This window comes from Periplaneta americana, chromosome 8 (assembly GCF_040183065.1).
Source record: "Periplaneta americana isolate PAMFEO1 chromosome 8, P.americana_PAMFEO1_priV1, whole genome shotgun sequence".
Lineage (NCBI taxonomy): Eukaryota > Metazoa > Arthropoda > Insecta > Blattodea > Blattidae > Periplaneta > Periplaneta americana.
Genome location: NC_091124.1, coordinates 147,127,811 through 147,149,794, shown reverse-complemented (window position 1 = coordinate 147,149,794; position 21,984 = coordinate 147,127,811).

Here is a 21,984-nt window from a genome sequence, read left to right as displayed (position 1 = left end):
ACAATGTTGCAACAAAATATGCAATCCAAATAACCCCACTAGTGATCCAAATTACCCCACCTTTTGTGAAAAATCAATGTTTTGACATGTTCTATAATATCTTGTTTATCTTGGAATATACTCGCGTATGAAAACTAGATTTGCTATTTCTTAATAGAAAACACCCCACTGCAATGTAAAATGATGTTCCAATTTTGAAAATGGGAATGCTATAGCTGTGAATTGAGACTGAAGTAAAATTGATTCAAGTAGCCCCACCCTACCCTAAGTTACAGGTGGGCCTGGTTGGCGCAGTCGGCATAGCGCTGGCCTTCTATGCCCGAGGTTGCGGGTTTGATTCCGGGCCAGGTCGATTGCATTTAAATGTGCTCATATAACCTCGGCAGTTGTGAGCGTCGTTAAATAAACCATAACGTTTAACGATTTACAGCTCGGATTTATTGATCTTCAATGTGGCCTAAGGACTAAAGATCGTTTGAATAATACTACTAGTCAGATTGCCTTTCACAAGACTAAACATTAGCAATAATATCCACGACTATACAGGCTGGCTGTGAAAATGATTGCTTTGTTTGGCTCAACATTTATATTTGTGAGCAACTGTTTTCTATAATCAACTTTAATAAAAGCAGACATCGAACATCTGTAACTGATGTTTCATTACGATCGTAGGCTACTGTTCCTTTCAGCTGCCAACGGCATAAAACCTCGTTTTCATGTACTGATAAATAAAAATATAACAAAATGATAGTGTACATTTAAGTATGTATAAAATTTCTATTATTTGTGTAAAATAAATATTTCTGTATTAATTAATAATAGTCCACGATAGTTTTGCAAACACTGAACGGGAATTCATTTCATAAACACTCGTACTAGTACTTCCTTTTGAGTATATTTTGTACGAGATCACCCCTTCATCCAGTCCACCCTATACTGAACGCAGCTAATATCTGCATTCCGCTCATGAGCTGTGAGCCGGCTCGGAGAGCGCAAACCTTGTGCAGGCCTGGCCTACACCATATCATGTGCAAGTATTTAAAATGAAATAATAAAATAGTCTGTGTTTCAACTGAATTGGTTTGTGTAAGAGTCGACCGTCAGTATGGTTCTGTGATAAGAAGAATTAGAAATACTATTCGTGTAAGAAAGTAGATCTATTCCTCTACCAAACATCGTAATATCAGTGTAAGAGTTTGATCCATTTCTAAACAAGTGATGTCAAAATAGTGTTTCGAAGCAAGTGACGTCAGATGTTGAAATTTGTGTAATAAACGTTTCGCGCTGCTCCGTTGCTAAGCAACTGACGTCAGATGTTACAATATTTTCTTAATATTTTCTTGATTTTACACTCGAGCATAACCGTGTAGTTAAGAACAAAGAAAACTAGAAATGTATAGTCATGGTTAGAGAAAGCTCTTCTGAGCTAGCCTATATAATAATGCAAGTAAGCTTACAGATTAGGTACAGTCTTAAAAAAAGTTTTGCAGCACAGATACTTTTTAAGTCCCAGGAATGAAGCAGAGCGCATGATCAGTGGACTAGCGACCTGGTTCACAAGAGAAGGATTAGTTGAGGTAATAAAATTGGTTTTGTTTTGTTGTATGTCTGAACATGCGCACTGCCTCCTCTCTGGGACAAGTATCTATGCGACAAATCTTTTTTCTAAGCCTATACATATTTTCATACGAATTGTATACACTACTCCATCGATATAGGAGAAAGTCAATGTCCACTTACTTAGATATAAAATACGGAGCAAGTCCCTTGCAATCGGAAAGTGGTAGAACATTCAAGTCGAGGAATATTATGGACAGGAAAACGTCTATCTTTCGGGTATGGGTATTTAAAGTTGTTAATTAATTATAAACCGTGAATATGATACTATGTTAATACACATTAATTTTATTTCCTAGAATATATCTATCTATAAATGAAGTAATACATTAATTAATTAAATACGTAAGTAAATAGGTGAATAAATACATAAGTAAATAAATAAGCAAATAAACTAAAGTAATGAGTAAATGAATGAATAAAAAGTTATTTACATAAATAAATACGTAAATAAATAAATAAATAACTAAATAAATTGAAAATAAATAATAATAATATAATAATAATAATAATAATAATAATAACCTTAAACTCTTAATATATTCATAATATTTGCGCCGTTTTCAAGGTGTTGAATATTTTTTACGTTGTCAGAAACACTTAGGCGTGAATGCTTTACCGGTATGCGAGGACTTGTGATTCTCGTCACAACAACAGACCACGTTTTACTGTGTCCTGCTTTCTTGAGACTCAAAGGCATTCTACTAAATTGGCGAAGCAGTGTAATAAGTATTTTGTTGTCGTGACGGATATGAAGAATGAACATTTTAGACTTCGAGTGCTGAAATACTGAAAGGTGGAACCTGCCCAAAACGAGGTCAGATTTACGTCATCAAGGTTTTTAATAATTTCTAAGCAGACATTCTCGAAATGTGAGCAGAGGCGAGAGCGCAGCTGACAAGTGAAACTGCGGTGTCACTGAGTTCGCAGTGCAAGGTACGGAGTAAATTAATTAAAGGGGAAGGACTAAAAAAAGTCGCAAGAATGAACAAGTGTGGCCGTGATGGAATGAACTGATGATGAAATTGAATTATTATCAAGAACAATGGAAATGACAGCATCAGTGACGATTGTGTCGTTACGGACACTGATGTAGGTGTAATAGAGAAGCTCCAGTCAGGCTAAAAATGTACCTACCCTATGTAGTGATACCAAAACTCGATGCAGACTCGTATGGTTGATTTTCTGTAACCGGTGAAAGCTTCTGAGAAAGTATTAAAAAAGCGGTCACATTAGCTATATCTACAAAGTGTGGGAAAATAATAGAAGGCTTTGATATGATTATTAGAGTCACTATTAATAATATAGTAATATGGTATGAGTAAATTGTTAGAGAAAATCTCATTGGCACCTTAAATCTCAATGTGGGAAGTCCGTTCATCTTGGTATATATCAATCCGATAGTCCAAATCTTGCCATAGTCCCTCCAACATATCCCTGTTTATGGATACAGTCGCAGCAATTATATTTTGTCTTAAGTTTTTAAGTTCTTGTGCCAGAAGTAGTACATAGACGGCGTCCTTGACTTATCTCCAAAAAAAATAAATCTTATGGAGTCAGGTCTGGTGATCTGGGAGGCCGAGAACTTTAGATAATATCAATGACAGAAGCATTTCCAATTCAGTGATGTAGCAGATATTCGTTGAGTAAAATGTGGATTTTATAACGGAAATGAGGCAGAGTAACATGTAGTTCATGTTGTTCGGAAGGACAGATAGTACTGAATAACCTTCGTACCGTTGTTAACGAGTCTGTCTTTACTAGCTGTAGAATGCAAAAGATCTGTTTTTGAAATAGCCATTTTGTCACACTGTCTATCCCAGAATGCAAGTGTGAATTCGATTTCCCGCGTCAATAAAACTGAAACTTTGAGAATTTTTCTAACAATTTATGTATACCATGTTATTGTATTATTAATAGTTAATTTTATAATAGGCATTTGAAAATGTTGCCATCGTTTTGAATCACGGTATATACAATTTTAAACTGAAGTGAGTTTGAATACGTAGGCCTACTAAGGGACTGTAGCCTACTCTGATTTTTAATTATCTGCATGTACAGTAGTGGCAAAAAAAAAAAAAACCGGACCGACCCTTGTAGTTGCTTTCAGAGCCTTGTTCACTCCAGAGACTAGTACTTTCGTGGTTCGAATCCTGTCGGGGAAGGAAACTTTTTTTTTTTGTTCCTTATTCGTTTGTACATTTTAAAAATTTTTCATAAAAAATTAATTTTAATTATTTTTCATGTCGTCATATAAATTTATTTTTAAACTTAAACTTTCCTATTATGTTCAATATACTGTCATTATCTATTATTTTTTCTTGAGAAAAATACTTTCCGACCGGGAATCAAACCCGGGACCTCTTAGTTCTGCGCGCTGAGCGTTCTTTCCATCTGAGCTATACCGTGACACGGTTTATGTTCCCGGCCGAACTCTTCTCCTTTGAGCAGAGCTGAGGCGTCCGGGGTTCGATTCCCGGTGCCGGAACGAATTTTTCTCAAAATAAATTAATAGATACGAGTATTTACAGTATGGCTACTTATAGTCATTGATTATTCAATGAGGACGGCGAGGCCTCATATATGAATATATGTATATACTGTCATTAATTTATTGATAATAATCGGCATGGACATTTTAAGTGTGCTCATTAATTAGTTTGTCTAAAAAATTGCTTATATTACTGTAGCTCAAATGCGAAAAATTGTCACTTATGTACAAATTAATTTTTTGAACCATTTGAATTCCTAGTGATATATCCATGCGATCTTACATAGAGTATAGATTGAAAATTCATGCAAGTAGTTCAAAATTTGTGGAAGGAGATAGATTTTTCAATAGGGACAAAAATGCAAAAACTAAAATCCGAGAAAAAAAGTTAAACAACAAAGACTGTAAGGGACTTAAAATTTGTACCGATATCTTTAGAAATGGTTGCCGAAACAAGCGTTCTAAGGCGCGCAAATCTCTGAAATTTTGCGAGGAGCGTCTGTAAGCAATGAAATATTTAAGAGTAAAAACAAAACCAAAAAAAAAATATTTCACTTCAGTGTACCCTTAATATACAGTATTCTCTGTTTTGTTCTTATAATCTTCTAAAATTCAAGCCTGTAACTTACATTTCTTTCTCTACGATTAGACTTTGCAATAGTAAGTAGGCATAATATTCTATGTTACATACTATACAGTAGAATACATACGTGAATTACATATTTTCTACGTCGTATTTTCTGCTGGCCCAAACTTGACTTTAGTTATTTAATTTGTACTCGTGACTAAAAGATTAGAAAACACTTCTGTATTCCTACTCGATGCAATGATTACGCAGACTTTTTAAAATCCACATTTTGCTGGCAGTTTCATTCCACCTTTGCTCCGTTATTGCTGTATTAAGTTTATCACCTCGTCGTATCTGAATGGCTTTTGTAGTTAAGAAGTGACGTTAAGTAATTGCCAATTACCAGATGATGATCGCTTAAGCCGCGCTTTCCTTCAGTTTAATCTTAGTAGCAAAGTCGCCACAGTAGTGGCCTCAACCAGTACGGCGGCATCCCCCCTCCCCTACTACTTTCACGTGATCGATTGTTGCGGATATACCGCGTCTTTTCTTGGTAGGAAGCCCCAAATTTTTTAACGCTGAGTAATTTAGCTGGGTTCTCTGAAAGAGTTACACACAATCTACTCTGTTAGAACTTTATTTTCCACAGATAGGATACAAAACTCTGGTTTGAAACATAAAATTAATTGTGATATTCTCCATTCTTTTTTGTGGAAATAAGTTTTTTTGTTTGTCCATTAACTTATCTTGTATATTAAAACAACATTTATGTAAAATAAAAGAGGTTTTGTGATCGTGTTTACCATGCTTGTCATTAAATCATAGGTTCGCAGTTTCAATCACACTCGAGAACAATTGGATTGTAAACCTTGTTACTATTACTTACACCTGAAGAGAAATACATCTTGGAAGCCCATGCCATATATTCATAACACATAAGATAATTCTGGTGCTGAAAAGGAACGACAGAGAAAAAATTTTCAGACTATCTTTGGACAATGTCAAAATAAAAATAATTATTTAATTTCTGTCGTCTATTATCGCTGAAATAAATCATACTCCATGTACTGTATACGCTTCCACAAATTACAAATGGAATTGTCCGCATTGTCAGCGTTAGAAGGCCTTTTTCAAACTTTAAATACATTTTGACGTAGCCTATTAGTTATCAAATCAGCTAACCATCGGACAAACCGACCGAGTAACTAACAATAGAATACAGCTTTGTGTTTCTTTATATCATGTACGCAGAACAAATTTACTGTAAATTGCCTCAGATAAAAAAGATCTTGAACTGGAACTTTTGGAAGTGAAACGTTCATCATATAATCAAAAGACAGTGATAAAACATTATTGTTAAGCCCTTTTAGTTCATCCAAGAATTCTTCTTTAAGTGCAGCATAAAACTGTTTACTTTTTTTATTATGCACAGCAAGATCTGCTATAGCACAGCGTTTATCAGGATCATTAATATGTGGTGATTTGATTTTAAGTTTTAGCTCTTCACAAGTGCAACAGCAATCAACTTGTGGCTGACCAAACTTATAATTAAAATTCTCCTTGAATATTTTACAGAAGCCACTATAGCTGACCTTAGCATCTGGATGTTTTTGTCTGAACAAGTTATACATAATTTTAATATTCAAATCTGCACTTAGACAACGATCTACTTTTCCAGTATAGTGAGTTTATTTTAATGGAAATCAACTTATATGTTCATGAATTTTGATTTTTGTGTCCACTCGAAAAGAACAAATCTAACATGTTTACCTGTCCTATCAGTAGGGCTTTGTCCCTTCAGCTTTAAATTTCTGAGGCGTCTAACACTCTTAGCAGTAACAGCATATAGTGAAAGAAATCATACCTGGATGCGTTGAGTACCAAACCTAACAATACAACTAATTTTTGTTAAAAAGGCAGATGTCCAGGACATCTGACCTTTTAACAAAATCTCAAGATCATGAAAGCATTTTTAACTTATTTGTAACTAAGATACTGCTGCCCTTTTAACATAGAATGATGTATTTACCCTTCTAGTTTCATTATCTGTGAAAAAGTAAAAAACACAAAAAATGTGACATCTGCCCTTTTAACAAATGCCCATTCAACTATATAAATAATTATAATGAAAAGTTACATTAAAATAACGCGATTATTTCCTTGATGTCCCGCTACATCTCCCGTGCGGCTAGTAGACCAAACCATATTCTCGAGAGAGTCACCGCGTGAACCATGCCAATACAGTAGAAATAGAATGTGTAACATTGATTTTTATCAATACTTAGATGTTGCTACAATGTTGTCTCTATGCACGTACACATTCCTAACCCTTTTGTAAAACATTATTCTCACTATGATGATCATTTTTTTAATTGGGTTATTTTACGACGCTGTATCAACATCTAGGTTATTTAGCGTCTGAATGAAATGAAGGTGATAATGACGGTGAAATGAGTCCGGGGTCCAGCACCGAAAGTTACTCAGCATTTACTCGTATTGGGTTGAGGGAAAGCCCCGGAAAAAACCTCAACCATGTAACTTGCCCCGACCGGGATTCGAGCCCGGACCACCTGGTTTCGCGGCCAGACGCGCTGACCGTTACTCCACAGGTGTGGACATGATGATCGTGATTTGAAATTGATACTTTTGTTGGTTGGTTATTTAACGACGTTTATAAAGTATTACGTTATCAAGCGGCGATGGAATTGATAATAATAATGTGGTATTTGGCGAGATGAGTTGAATGATTCGTTACGGATTTTCTGACGTTTGCCTAAGGGAAAATTGGAGAAACCTTTGGAAAAGAAATAAAAGTAAAAATGTATGCTATCTCGGTCCGAATACTGTATTTCATTTTTCCAGCTTGCGGGTTTGTTTTCTTTAACCTTGTTATGTAGATTTAACCACAAATTAAATCGAAGTGTTTCAAATAGGGGCAGAGTGACAGCCATAACCAATACTTAACGCTTTACCTCGAAACATTGTTCTTTTTTCATTTATTGAAGCCACGACTATATAAGGCAGGGATCGGCAAAAATGTCATCGTGGTCACTAGCAATAGTGACGTCGCAGGGGCAGCGCAGTAAACTGTCTTTGCTTCACCCCCTCCCTTCCATCCAACTCCCCTACAACTCCAGTACACAGGAATCTATCAGTGACGAGTTACCTGCTTAGATTTATATTGCGTCTTTCTCAAAACCTTCAACGTCTGTTCGGAAACGTGTGTGTAAGGAAGAATGGGAGGAACAGTATTAATTTGTTCTGTATATTGTGACGATGTAGATGCCTTGTGTGTTCTAAAATTATAATAAGCACATATAAATTAAACATCTAGCGACATTACGATTATCACGAAATCAGAAGTAAGCATAAACATATCCAATGTAATTGTAAACGGAAATATACACAGTAGAAAATAGGTATACAAATAATTTTCTTTTCGTACGGCTGGACGGGGAGAAGAAATTAAAACATAAAAAAACTGAATTCAAATAACAGTTCCGGTATTAAAATATGATGAAGCAAGTTATGAAAAGCGAGATAAATATTCTCTGTTCCGGACACACTTAGTTTTGTAAGAAAAACTATCAGTTGAGTCCCATATGTTGTATAGTTATTTCATAATTGATTTACTTCTCTCGCTACATTTCTACTATCAATTGGTTTCTGCGTCAGACGTCTGGGCTATGTTCCATGCTTCATCGAGCATTGTCATTAAACCTCAAGTAGATTTCTAACCATGCTATCTGTGAACTTTCTGTTAGAGGTTCACTTCTCTCATAGAGGTTGCTAGTCGTGGAACACAGAGGAGGGACAGGAGCTGTCTCCGGCAACCTACTACATATGCCAGAGTTAGAGAAACTTTTCCTCTAGTGGTCAGTAACAAGCTTGATATGAGAGCCGTACATAAAACCTCACAGAACTATATATTATATGTAAAAAGGCACACCGCCTTGTTCTGTGGAAAGAGTATGCACCTCCCATTCAAGCGTCGGTGGTTCGATTCCCGACGTGAAAAGTGACAGAGATTTGTCTCTGTCCACGGGATTGGGTGTTGTCTCTTGTGATGTGCTGTCCTGTATTGTCTTAGCGGTGATTCGGTGCGTACTGACCACTTGACCTTGACTAATATAACATAATAATATAAAAATATGAAATTAAAAATGGTCCTAGTACTCAGAGCTTTATCTGCATCAGGAGTGATGTGTAGGGACCGTATTCTTTTGTGAAATAAATTGGGTGATTTCGGTGTTAAACCTGCAACTATTTCGGTGGATACTTCGTAAAATAAATTGTCAGTTAATTGTAGTCTATTATGTTATGTTTAATATAACACTTTTTTTTCTTTCTTCTTGCACGTATCACATACTGGCATCACTAGAATATAAACTAAGCATAGTTTCTACTTTGTCCACACGAAGATTTGTGCGACAGTGAATGCATAGGTCTATTTCCGTGTACGCGAAAAAGCCCCTCTCATTGACAACATTAGATATAGGGAACCACTCAGACCAAATTCACTGTGATCCTCCACTAATCCCCCCCCCCCTAAAAACTCTTTGCATCAAAATATAACTTCCGGTGTGTAACATATTGCAGTAAGGATTAAAGAATGGTGTATACATTGGCCACATTACAACATCCTTTAACTCTTACTGTAGACGACTACAGAAATCGATCTTTTTTTCGGTATCCATGGAGATAGTAAAAGTGAGTGTACATATTATCCGTAGAGAAAATATAGAAATATTGGCGTTACCAGGTTATTGACAAATTAACTGAAACAAAAGTCACAAACATGTTTTTAAACATTACTGAATACAATTTTGGCGCATTTTTTCGTAGTTTTTGCGATAGAGGGAGTATATTTCGCGGTTATTGACATATTTCGCACAATAACCCACGTTTCGCGTTATTTCATGAGTTTGTTTTGCTTAAATATAGTATTTTAGCTATCTAAAAGGATAAAATGTAGCAAAGAAAATAATTCTAGAAAATTTCGCACATATCGCTATTATAGTACCAGTTAAGAACAAATAATGAAGTGAATGAAGAAATTAGTAAGACAAGAAAAGAATTTAAACCTAGAACAACATTTTGTAAGGAAGAAGAGGAGATATAAGTGATGAAATAAATGTATTGCATAGGTGGTAGAGATATTTAAAAAAATATATTTTGACTGAATAACTAGCTCCAAGCTATAATAATGATGGTAATTATGGTGATTATGTCAATTATTGTAATATCAATGACAGCTGCATTGAGGAACAACCACTCTACCTGGAGGAGATGGAAGCAGCAGTTTCCAAATTTAAAAATAGTAAGGCTCCTGTATCCGACAACCAGCAGGCAGGATTTGATTAAACAAGGGGTAGAGAATTTCTTAAACAAATTCATGAGCTGATGTGATGGTTGAATGAAACCATCCCTAGAGATTGGGTTACAAATGTTGTATGCCCAATATTTAAAAACTCAAAACCCACGCTTCAGATGTATATACTATATTATCACAGCAATTATACAGGATATAAGAAGACTTCGTGTTTTCGAAAGGAAAATTTTGAAGGCCGTTTATGGACCAGTTAAATTTAATGGTGAATAGAGTTAGGTATAATAGAGAATTATGTGATTTGTGCAGAGAGCCTGATATTGTGACATTTAGTAAAATGGGCTGGACATGTAGTATGGATGGAGGAAACAAGACTAGCGAAGAAAGTCTTTTCATATAATCCAGGGGATGTTAGATCTAGAGGAAGACCAAGAGATAGATGGGGGACAGTGTGATGGAAGATGCTAAGATGGTTGGTTGGAACACGTAATTGGATGGCAATGGCTGGAATCAAATACGAATGATAAAAGATTCTGTGGAAAAGCAGGACCCTTAACGAGTTACTGCGCCACTGATGATGATGATGATGATGATGATGATGAACGCTATTATAAAAATACGGTCCCTTGTGATGTAACATACACCAATAAACTTGAGAAAATTAGAATATAGCTACCATTACAAAAAGAAAGTGAAGAAAGCAGTGGTCGCCAGTAGTCATAGTCTTCAAATTGTTTTAATTTCTCTTTTCTCAAATATAAAACTAAGGTGTCTCAGTGAAACGCATAGCAGAGTCCCTATAGGCAAGTTTCTGGATAATGCTTTTTCAATGCACTGCTGGCTAAATCAATGAGATGCACTATCACCTTTACTTTTTAACTTTGCTCTAGAATATGCCATTAGGAAATTAGAAGAAAACAGCGAGGGTTTGGAATTGAACAGGTTAAATCAGCTACTTGTTTTTGCGAATGACGTGAATATATCGGGAGAAAATCCATAAACTATCACGGAAAACACGGGGATTTTACTTGAAGTAAGTAAAGAGATAGGTTTGGAAGCAAACACCGAAAAGAACAAAGTATATTATTATGTCTCGTGACCAGAACATAGTACGAAATGGAAATATAAAAATTGGAAATTTAGCCTTTGAAAAGATGAAGAAATTCAAATACGAGTGTCTTGGAGCAACAGTAACAAATATAAACGACACTCGGGAAGAAATTAAACGCAGAATGAGTATGGGAAATGCTTGTTATTATTCGGTTGAGAAGCTTTTGTCATCCAATCTGCTCTCAAAAAACCTGAAAGTTAGAATTTGTAAAAAGAGTTAGGGGAGGTTGCCCTAGTAACGGTCACTTAAGCCTTTATCATTATTTGAGGTAAATGTGTTAATGAATTTAAACAAAATTGAAATCTAAGATACGGGATAACGTCAAAAATAAGTCAGTACAAGAATTGTATCAAATAACTTACGTTTAGTTACCCATGATTTAGTGTTTCCTAAACTGTTGAGATAATGACTTTCAAAAAACTGTTCCCAGTACCGGTCACGTTGGTTTACACGGAAAAACAAAGGTACGACTGAACAGTTACACAAAATTTAAATGAAAATAATACAATTATATCTATTCTCTTATATGTATCACTCTTAGTCATTTCTTGCAATTCTCACATACAAAATAGACAATTTGGTCACTGTCTGCACAACCTACATGAGTCCAACCACAACTCTTGCAACACTGCACCCAATCCTCCTCAAAAGATTCGCCACAAATAATGCATTCAGTTTCCTCTTGTTGACTTCATTTTCATTCCCAAGCTGAAGTTTACGTTTGGTAGGCCTACAGCCTGAAATTGCCTTTTTCTTAGGGTCATTTTTTCCACACAACGCTATTTGTTTATTCTGTCGTTTGATTCCCTCCTTTTATTCTAACATATTTATAAAAGGGATGGACGTTAAAATTGCACTTTTTTCTCCTCTCCTTTTTCTGTTAACGATTTTTTTCTGCAGGTCATCAGATACAGGAGAGACCTTAGCTATGGCCTTCTGGAAGTCTGTAGATCTAGACTCGAAGGAACAGCCATGTCAACCACTGGATTTTTCGGAAGTGTCGGTGATGACTCTGGCAAAGAGTCGACATTGAAATCTGAGGACTCTGCTGAAGGTTTGCCACTTTCACCTCCCTCTGCCACTTTTCGTGTGTTTGACGCTGGTAGGAAATCCAGTTCTCAAAAAATATTCCTGTTGAAGGGATATATCCCTGTACATTGGAATCCTGACTTTGCCAATTCCATTCTGCATATTTTGGTGAACGCAGTTCCTACCAATCCGCAGATGTCTTTGTCAGTGATTTTCAATCCCAGTTTTCCATACTTGCTAATCCACTCTTCACAAGTTTGCATTGTAAGCAGATTTGAAAGGCCTCATGACTGCACGACCCAGAGACTGGAGTTTGTGTGTTGTTTGTGGGGGAAGGCTCAACATATGGACGTGATGCTTTTTGGCAAGAATAATAGCTTGAAGATCTTTGTGTGTACTATGGCCATCTAAGATGAGCAGAACTGGAGTTTGCTCTGCAGGATTTACTCTCTCAATGAGAGCCTTCAGCCATTTAATAAATCCTGAAACCGAAATCCAGCCGCTTTCTTGAGCATCAAATATGCTACCATCTGGTGCATCTTTCATCAGCTGTGGATGCATTCGAATCCTCGGAAATACAAATAAAGGCGGGATGAAATGGTGACCAGCAGCATTGATGCAAAGCATCACTGTGATATTCCTGGCCTGTTCACCTGATGTTAGCTTGCTTTGGCTACTTGTTTTTTCCCCTTAATGGACAACACTTTCTGAGAATTTGAATGTACACCACTGACACCCGTCTCGTCGCAATTGAATATCTTGTTTCGAGGGAATGAGTACTTATCCATAAGTTCTTCTAATTTGTCAAAAAAAAAAAAAAAAAGCATCTAGTTGCTCCTCGTTAAAGCCTTGAGCTCTCTGCAGGCTTGTTGACTGAGCATAACGCAGAGAAAATTCGGGATACCGTTTTATAAATCCCCGATAAAACATGTTCCCTGCAGTTTTCTTTATTTTATTGAATCGGTGGGGCAATTTGAAATGCTCAGCCAGAGCATAGGCTAACTTTAAGAATTCAGTTTTATTTACAGGCAAGAAACAGCTATCAAGATATTTGAGATATGAAACAAGTTCGCCCTCTAGTTCATCATCAAAGGTTTGTTTAAACCTTCCCATTGATGGTGCAATTTGAATGTATTTCCCCTTTTTAAGAGCACATACACGGTCACTCAAAGTGCTCAGAGAAGCGACCAGCTGCTTCCCTCAAAGTCAATTTTCCCGCCATCATACCATCAACAGCCATTTTTATGTTTTTTTTTTCATCCCATTTTCCTTTCTCGGTTGCTGCCATCTTGACAATAATCCCTGAAATGTACAATAAGTTTACTACAGTTGTTACGAGACTTTCTGCATGACCGGTATTAGGAATAGACATAGTGACCGGCACTAGGGCAAGAAAAGGGTTATAAAGATAATGACAAATGAATTACACATAACAAAATTTTTCGTAATGTAAGCACATTAAATCATTGCTTAGGTATGTTAAGTATATAATAAAATATAACAGATAAGAACAACTCACCTAAACACAATCAGTAATGGTCCAAACGTTAACAGCGTAATACAAAAACCACGTGGTGCTCACTTCACAAAGGTTTCCTCCAGACTGGCAAGGCAAACACTGAACCCTATGCGAGGAACCAAGTTCCTTTGTCACCGGCTACCACTGCATAACGGGTTGCTTCTCCTATATAGCTTATAAATATGTAACTACCTGGTGACCGGTATTATGGTCTGACCGATAATAGGGCAACCTCCCCTAGGTATATTACTAGTTGTTCTGTATGGTTGTGAAACTTGGATTCTCATTTTGAGAGAGGAACAGAGGCTAACGGTGTTTGAGAATAAGGTGCTTAGAAAAATATTTGGGACTAAGAGAGATGAAGTTACAGGAGAATGAAGAAACTTACACAACATAGAATTGCACACATTGTATTCTTCACCTGACCTAATTAGGAACATTAAATCCAGACTTTGAGATGGACAGGACATGTAGCACGTATGGGCGAATCCAGAAATGCATATAGAGTGTTAGTTGGGAGGCCAGAGGAAGGACTTTTGGGGAGGCCGAGACGTAGATGGGATGGATTTGAGGGAGTTGGGGTGTGATGGTAGGGGCTGATTTAATCTTGCTCAGGATAGAGACTCATGACGGGCTTATGTGAGGACGGAAATGAAACTGCGGGTTCTCTAAAAGCCATTTGTAAGTAAGTAAGAAGACTGAAACTTCTTGTACCTCTGACGAATGATCATACGTCCATCTGAATAGCGTGAATTTCAAGATGACGGTGGTAATGCTAAAACTTTAGGTTAGAGGTAAATTAAGGGAGGGGGTGATGGGTGAAATTTCTATTTTCTACATTTTTCTACATGCTACGTCACATAATCATGGTGTGATAGATAATGTGGTGAATTTTTATTTTTGTGAGTGAATTAGTTTCTGAGTTATTCACAAAAATATTTTGAAAAATCTGCATAATTAAAAACGAAATGTGTCTCTCACATTTTTCAGTTAAATGTTTCAAATTTTTTCGAAGACCAGTGGCATATTTAGAAAAAACATCACGTATTAGTTTTCCTATATCTTAACTTAAAAGGGGAGGAAACAATTTTATTACCACTGCATATCTAAAAATATAAATTTTCCATTGACACTATACATATTTCATTTTTTAAATAGAAGTCATTTAATCATAAAACCATGCATTATTTTGTTAACCACAGTATATAGAATATGCAGTAAAAATTGCATGTTCCTATAATATAAATTGTAGGAGCCTTTACACTTCAAACCTGACGAAATGTGCTGAAAAAAGTGTGAGAAAGCAGGTTGTAAAATGTCCATGGAATTGAAGTTCAAGGGTGCAGCCATTTATATATTGCGTCATTGTATGCTTGTGAGCGCAGCAGAGCTTTGAAATTTGCTCAACATATAAATAAGACATTGCTGATTCATTTTTACAAGAAAGCGAAAATGCGATTTTTGACTGAAAATGACCAAAATTTCACACGTCACGCACTTCAGTCATTCAGTTTATGCGTCTTTATTCTGTTTTGCGGTAGGCCGCAAATGACACGTGTGCTGGAGTTTTTTCATCCCTGCTATATGCAGAACTGCTTATACAGATGATACGCTGAGCCCGGAATCTTTACAATATTCTTCTCGCAATCGATAAAATCCAGTGGGAATTGCGGTTTACGTCATTCAGCGAGGGTTAGACCGTTACAAAATATAATTTTGTAAGAGATTCGTGTCTGCGGAGACACAAAACAATTTATTATTTCAATAGATGGTTGCGGTGACAGTACTGTGTGGTTCCGCAATGTTAGATATTGAATGATGGATTTTGCAGTCGCTATTATGTAAATAGGAAACAATTGAAACCTTTCTTCTATTTTTAGATTATACTACATTCCTGACGATGTACATTTTTGTATACGAACTTACAGATACACTTATGTTATTCGTTTTTGAACATATCTGATGAATTCAAACGCAAAATCATGTTCAGATTTACTAAAATACGCGCTGTAAGTTGGCCTATGCAATGAGAATTAATATAATTTTAATACAATAAAATAAACAGAATAAGAAACGAAGCTATGTTTGAAAGAGTGGGTGAAGAAAGAATGATGCTGAAACTGATCAGAAAGAGAAAAAGGAATTACTTATGTCACTGGCTGAGGAGAAACTGCCTACTGAAGGATGTACTGGAAGGAATGGTTAACGGGAGAAGAAGATATCGAATGATAGACGACATTAAGATATAAATGGATCATTATACGGGGACTAAGAGGAAAACAAGTGCTTATACAAATTTTGGCCACTCGAGCGCGATTATAAAGGCCATCCTGAAATTAAGTTTCCCTGGGGGCGTTTAGAGAAAGAAAACACAATTACATGGAAAGATTTATTGGAAAAGATACGACAATTATTGAGCAAATTTTAAACATATTCCCCATCGGAATTGAGCCATTTTTCATACCATAGGATCAACAGAGAGGTGCAGACGGCTGTCACACGCTGGTTCCGATCCTAGGCGGCAGACTTCTACGACACAGGGATGCGAAAGTTGATTCCACGATATGACAGTTGTCTCAATTTCGGTGGGGAATATGTTGAAAATTACCTCAACAAATGTCGTATCTTTTCCAATAAATATTTCCATGAAATTGTGTTTTCTTTTTGTAAAAGGCCCGAGGGAAGCTTACTTTCTGGACGGCCCTCGTATTTGCGGTCGAGTGGTCAAAATTTGTATAAGTACTTGTTTTGACATTATTAATAAAATTTATCAGTCCCCATGAGAATATTTGTCAGCTACCGCAGGGGACAAGATACCGTAGTAGCCACCGGCGTAGCTCTGTCGGCTAAGGTGCTTGCCTACCGATCCGGAGTTTCGTTTGGGCGCGGGTTCGATTCCCGCTTGGGTTGATTATCTGGTTGGGTTTTTTTTCCGAAGTTTTCCCCAACCGAAAGGTAAATGTCAGGTAATCTATGGCGAATCCTCGGCCTCATCTCGCCCAATACCATCTCACGATCACCAATCCCATCGATGCTAAATAACCTCATAGTTGATACACCATCGTTAAATAACCAAGTAAGAAAAAATACTGTAATACATTGTAGGCTATATGAGATAGGTGAGCTCCTAAAAATTCTGGTAATGACTGAGTTGTTAGGAACAGGGACGTCGGAATACTCATAACGAAATTCTTCAGTCACATGTGTTTGTGAGAATTTTCGAAATACACCTCAACTATAAATATTTTCTGTTCCAGAGAAAATGTCATATTTCACGACTAACATAACAGAACATTCCATGTTCTTGACATCATTAAGCACGTCACTCGAATAGAGAAGCATTGCGATAACGTATTGTGACAGGTTGCCAATCTATGAGGAATGATTCCATAATATCTTTTATATTTAGAATGTCCTATGTGCACGATAATTCGATTGCATTTTATAATAGTCTCGTTACAGAGTTTATGGTCTCACATTTTTTAATGTAACTTGTCCATCAATTATGGTTCAGCCACCGGCGTTGCGTGATGGATAAGTTATTATGGCTCGAGTTGTTGATATATGTCGAGTACTGATCCAATTGCAACCATTCTGAAGAAGTCAATGATTTAGCCTAGTCACAACTTTCAATCTACGTGGCTGTATATTAAAATAATTAGCCATCGTTATTATTAAGCTGCGGATTTATGCCTATATGCCTATTTTAATCCCTAACCTGAAGGCTGAAGATTTTAGGTTACATATCCATTTTAAGACATTGTGAGTATTATATGCGAATTTTATAGTGCCTATAATTGCCTATTTGAACGAGCAATAATCATCTTAAATACGTGGGAAAGGAAAATTTTAAGAAAAATTTATGGCCCTATTTATGATAAGGGAGAGTGGAGAATTAGGACCAATTCTGAACTACAAAAACTATATAAAGATTCAAGTATTGTCACTGATATAAAAATTAGACGGCTGGAGTGGCTGGGCCACATTATCAGAATGGACAATAATAATATTCCTAAAAGATTACTAGATGCCACGCTAAGTGGTAAAAGAAGAACAGGAAGACCTAAACTACGATGGTTGGATGATGTTCAGGATGATCTAGTTAAAGCAGGAATTAAGAGATGGAGACGGAGAGCCCTAGAGAGGGAAGATTGGGCGGCAATTCTTAAGGAGGTCAAGGCTAAACTAAAAGGGCTGTATGACCACAGATGATGATGATGATGATGATAATTGCCTATTTCACTAGTAAATGCCTATTTGCTTATAAATGCCTAAAAGTTGCCTAAATATCCGTATTATATATCATACTTGAATTTACTGACCATTCTATCGATATTTTTAAAATCTGTAATTTGTTTCTTTTTTATCTAGCAGAGGGAAGTGATATAGAGCTTCGATAATTCTGTGTGTTACGTTTTATTGCCACGCATGAATCAATGTGGTAGTTGACTAGGGTAGTTGTTTTAAACTGTGTATCCGTTTTGTGAGTTTGTGAATTGAGTATGGAGTTGAGGTTTCTGCTGTAATACGTGAAGTATACCGTGGAGATATGCCAAAGCAAAAGTCATCAGAAGCACTGATTGGAAAATACATTGACATTACTGCGTTCCCACTGGTTTGGTCCCCAGCTGAGATTGAATCCCTGAACTATTGCCCCATCACTTCATGTGAAGTGGAAGGGAGTTTCTCCCAATTTAAGAACATTCTTACTGACAATAGACATCAGTTCTCATTACATTGGGCGAATATTTAATTATTCATTGCCATAAAGGGGTGTAATTGATATCTTGTTATTTGAAGTGTTCTATCAATGAGGAAGTGTGTTATGTCAGTGAAGTGTGTAGTGTCAGTGAAGTCTATTGTGTAAGTGAAGTGTGTTGGTGTCAGTGAAGTGGCTGTGCAATGTATTTGAACAGTGAAATGTTTAGAAGTGTTAGTGAAATCAGGTAGAATCAGTGCAGTGAGTTGACAGCGAAATAAGTGTAGTGCCGAAAGGTTCTTGTGCAGGTATGAACCTGTCACACTCATGGGTCTTAGTTCGAACTTAGGGTTAAGATACAAATTAGATTTACTTTAAATGTTATTTTAAGTGACCATGCTTCATTTAATTTAGGATGGTCATTATTATTATTATTATTATGATTATTATTATTATTATTATTATTATTACTACTATTATTATTGTTGTTTTTTATTAGTTGTGTTTATTTTTAATTGTCATTATTGAGTGTAATTAGTTACCACTGCCACCGGGTATATACCCATCTGCAGTGTGAATAAATAAATACATGCTTACACACATATACATACATACATACATACATACATACATACATACATACATACATACATACATACATACATACATACATACATACATACATACATACATAATGACATTCCTATAGATAGAAAGTAGTGTATGCTACGCTATGGTCGTGTTAGCCATTAAGAATTAGAAATTTGTTAGTGCCTTTTTAAATGCCTATTTTAGAATTTTGAATGTCTATTTTGCCTGCCTATTTCAACTGTTTTAGTGCCTAAAAATCCGCAGCTTGGTTATTATTAAACTCGTCTCACCTCGTTTTTCTTATTACGAACCACTTGAACTGAACACAGATTTAGGGAAATGTGAATATAATTATGTCGTGCCACGGATATAAGCTAATCAGATTGTAGATCAAGATCTTGTTTACTTGTTTTAGGGACCCTATTCGTTTCTTGGCGAGTGGTTTTCTCAGAGGAAGCACAAGAAATGCTGGAGTATGTGGAAAGCTGAGGTATTTCTCATGGAAAATAAAACAATGTGAACACAAACATTACAAGAGTACAGCCGTGAATGAGAGAATCGCGTGCTGTTGGAAAGCGATACACAGCATGACGTAAAACTTTGTCCATTTCTCGAAATCGCTTTTCAAACTGTCGTTATTCCTCATGTTTAGGAAGAAGTTGTCGAGTAAATCTATTCCTAGATTCTGTTGTAAGGTTTTACTTTGGCGTGTATCAAGCCACAAGAATTTAAGGGACTCAGTTTCACGTGTCGCTGTGTTCATCTGAAGCAAATATTGAAGCGTTACTACAGGTAATCTGCTGTAGCAGTAAGCGACAAACTAAACTGGAGTTCGTATTTACAACACTGCAACAATACGCGGTTATCTGGACTTGGAGTATTGCCGGCTGATGGATGAGCGATGACAAAGCAAATAAGCGTCAGGCTTTGTTCGGTTCTTGTAAACTGAGCACAATAGATAGTTAGAGAATGTAAAATGCCGCACAAGGTCACGTGCTCTTTACCTTCCCGTGAATTTGGCCCTCAGTAGGCGGGAACAGACTATGGCGTGTTTACATTCTCCAAATATCGGAGGCGTCATGATTATCATCCAGCATGCTGGCAGCTTATTGTTGGTTCCTTGTAAAAGACAGGTCCGGGTCTAATTATAAACAGAAGTCATCCAGAAAATCCTTTTAAAAGTTAAGTTCAAATTCCGAAATTTGTTCCATTATACACATGAAATATTTTTATTGTTGTGTTTTAAACTATGAGTCGGACGGAAGAGTCCTTTTAGGGGCGAGGAGGGCAGACATAGACTAACATGTGGTAGAAGTGACAACAATTAACTCCTTCTCGTTTGGCTTTCACAACAGTGTTGCCACTATTAAAGTTACACCCCACGTAACATAATTTTTGTATTCAGTACACATTTTTTCAAGTATTCTGAGGCATTTTGAATCTGTAGTTTGTTGTAATTTAATCAGTAGCAGTGAATTTTTTTTTTTTCACAAAAAATTCAATTCACTTTCCCCGGAAAATGGTACGGGATGGAACAATTTGGATTTTAAATTCGAATTTAGGGCACAGGTATTAGTCATATTTACCTATTTTTATTTCGGGGCAAGACATAAAGTAAAAATTTGTTGTTCAGTGATAATTTGTTGTAACTTTCAGTAGTGCTCTGAAACGTTTTACAGCTGTAATTCTCGGGCAGCATAATTCTCTAAAAGAAAAGACTTCAACAGTTTACCTAATTTTATGGTAATTGGAATTTGATAAAATGATCCTATCTATTTTGTAACTTTTAAGATATCACTTGACCAACATATTTCATCATGTTGCTTCAATAACAACCATTTATTCCTTAGAAAAGATTGTAATCTATAATCATATCTTACACAACTTTAAAGCTACTGGCCTTAATTGCTACTGGTATCAAAAGTACATCCATTGTAATATTTCCAATAACTGAATGTGCTGTGATATAATCAAACCTCAAATTCAGTTCAATGCTACGTTACGTCACTCACAAAATACACGTTTCGTTAGAAACATTTCATCCTTAATTAAAATTACAAATGTGCCAATAGCTCCAAAGCTTTGATGTTAACCCCTCACATTTATTCTGACTTAATCGAATCAAATGAAATTTAATTTCAACCATTACAAGGGACGTATTGCAGGAAAGAGTAAGCTCTTTCAATATTTTTTTTGTCGTCAATTATTTCACAAAATGAATGTAGATTATTGAAAATTCCGTTACGTGGTGCTCCATTTTTCGGCATGCTGTATTTGTTACAAATTGAAATTGCTACTTCGTATTTTATTAATAAATTTTAAGTTCATATCTTTCCTTTTCTTCGTTCATTGTTTCTGAAATCGTTGTGTTCCTGGACATGCTTCTTTCGTTCTTTGTTTCTGAAATAGCGTTTTTGTATATTATTTCAGCGAATCCAGGTGTGATTTTAGGTACGAAAATTGTAGACTTACTTCTCCTTCACTTATTCTTTTTAGGATCATACCTTTGCTTTTTCTTCGTTCTTTGTTTTTGAAATTGTAGTGTTTCTGAATATGAGTTCAGCGAATCCAGGTTTGGCTTTCACATCTAGTTCTTCTTCATGGCACACACCTTGAAATTAATGTCATTTTTCTCGCCTGAAATATTATTGGAAGAGACTGTTTTCTGATCACACGTTACGAACTGTTCGGTTCTATTATTTGCTTCGGACCATGTATATATCATAAATAGAGAGCGGAATTTAGGCAAAAACCTATTTTTTTCCTTGATACATACAGGCTTGAGACTTAATATTTACATTTTTCATGTAAATATAGGTATAAATAAACTGTTTCGTACCGTTTACATTCCAAGACGGATAAAACCTTCTTCCTAGCAGTGAACGACACAATAGAGAAATACCTCCGGGCCACCCCTTCTCATTCTTACAATCCTTCAATCCTAAAATTCCAACTTTCAGTCGGCCTGGGTAGCGTAGTTGGTATAGCGCTGGCTTTCAGTGCTCCAGGTTGCGAGTTCGATCCCAGTAC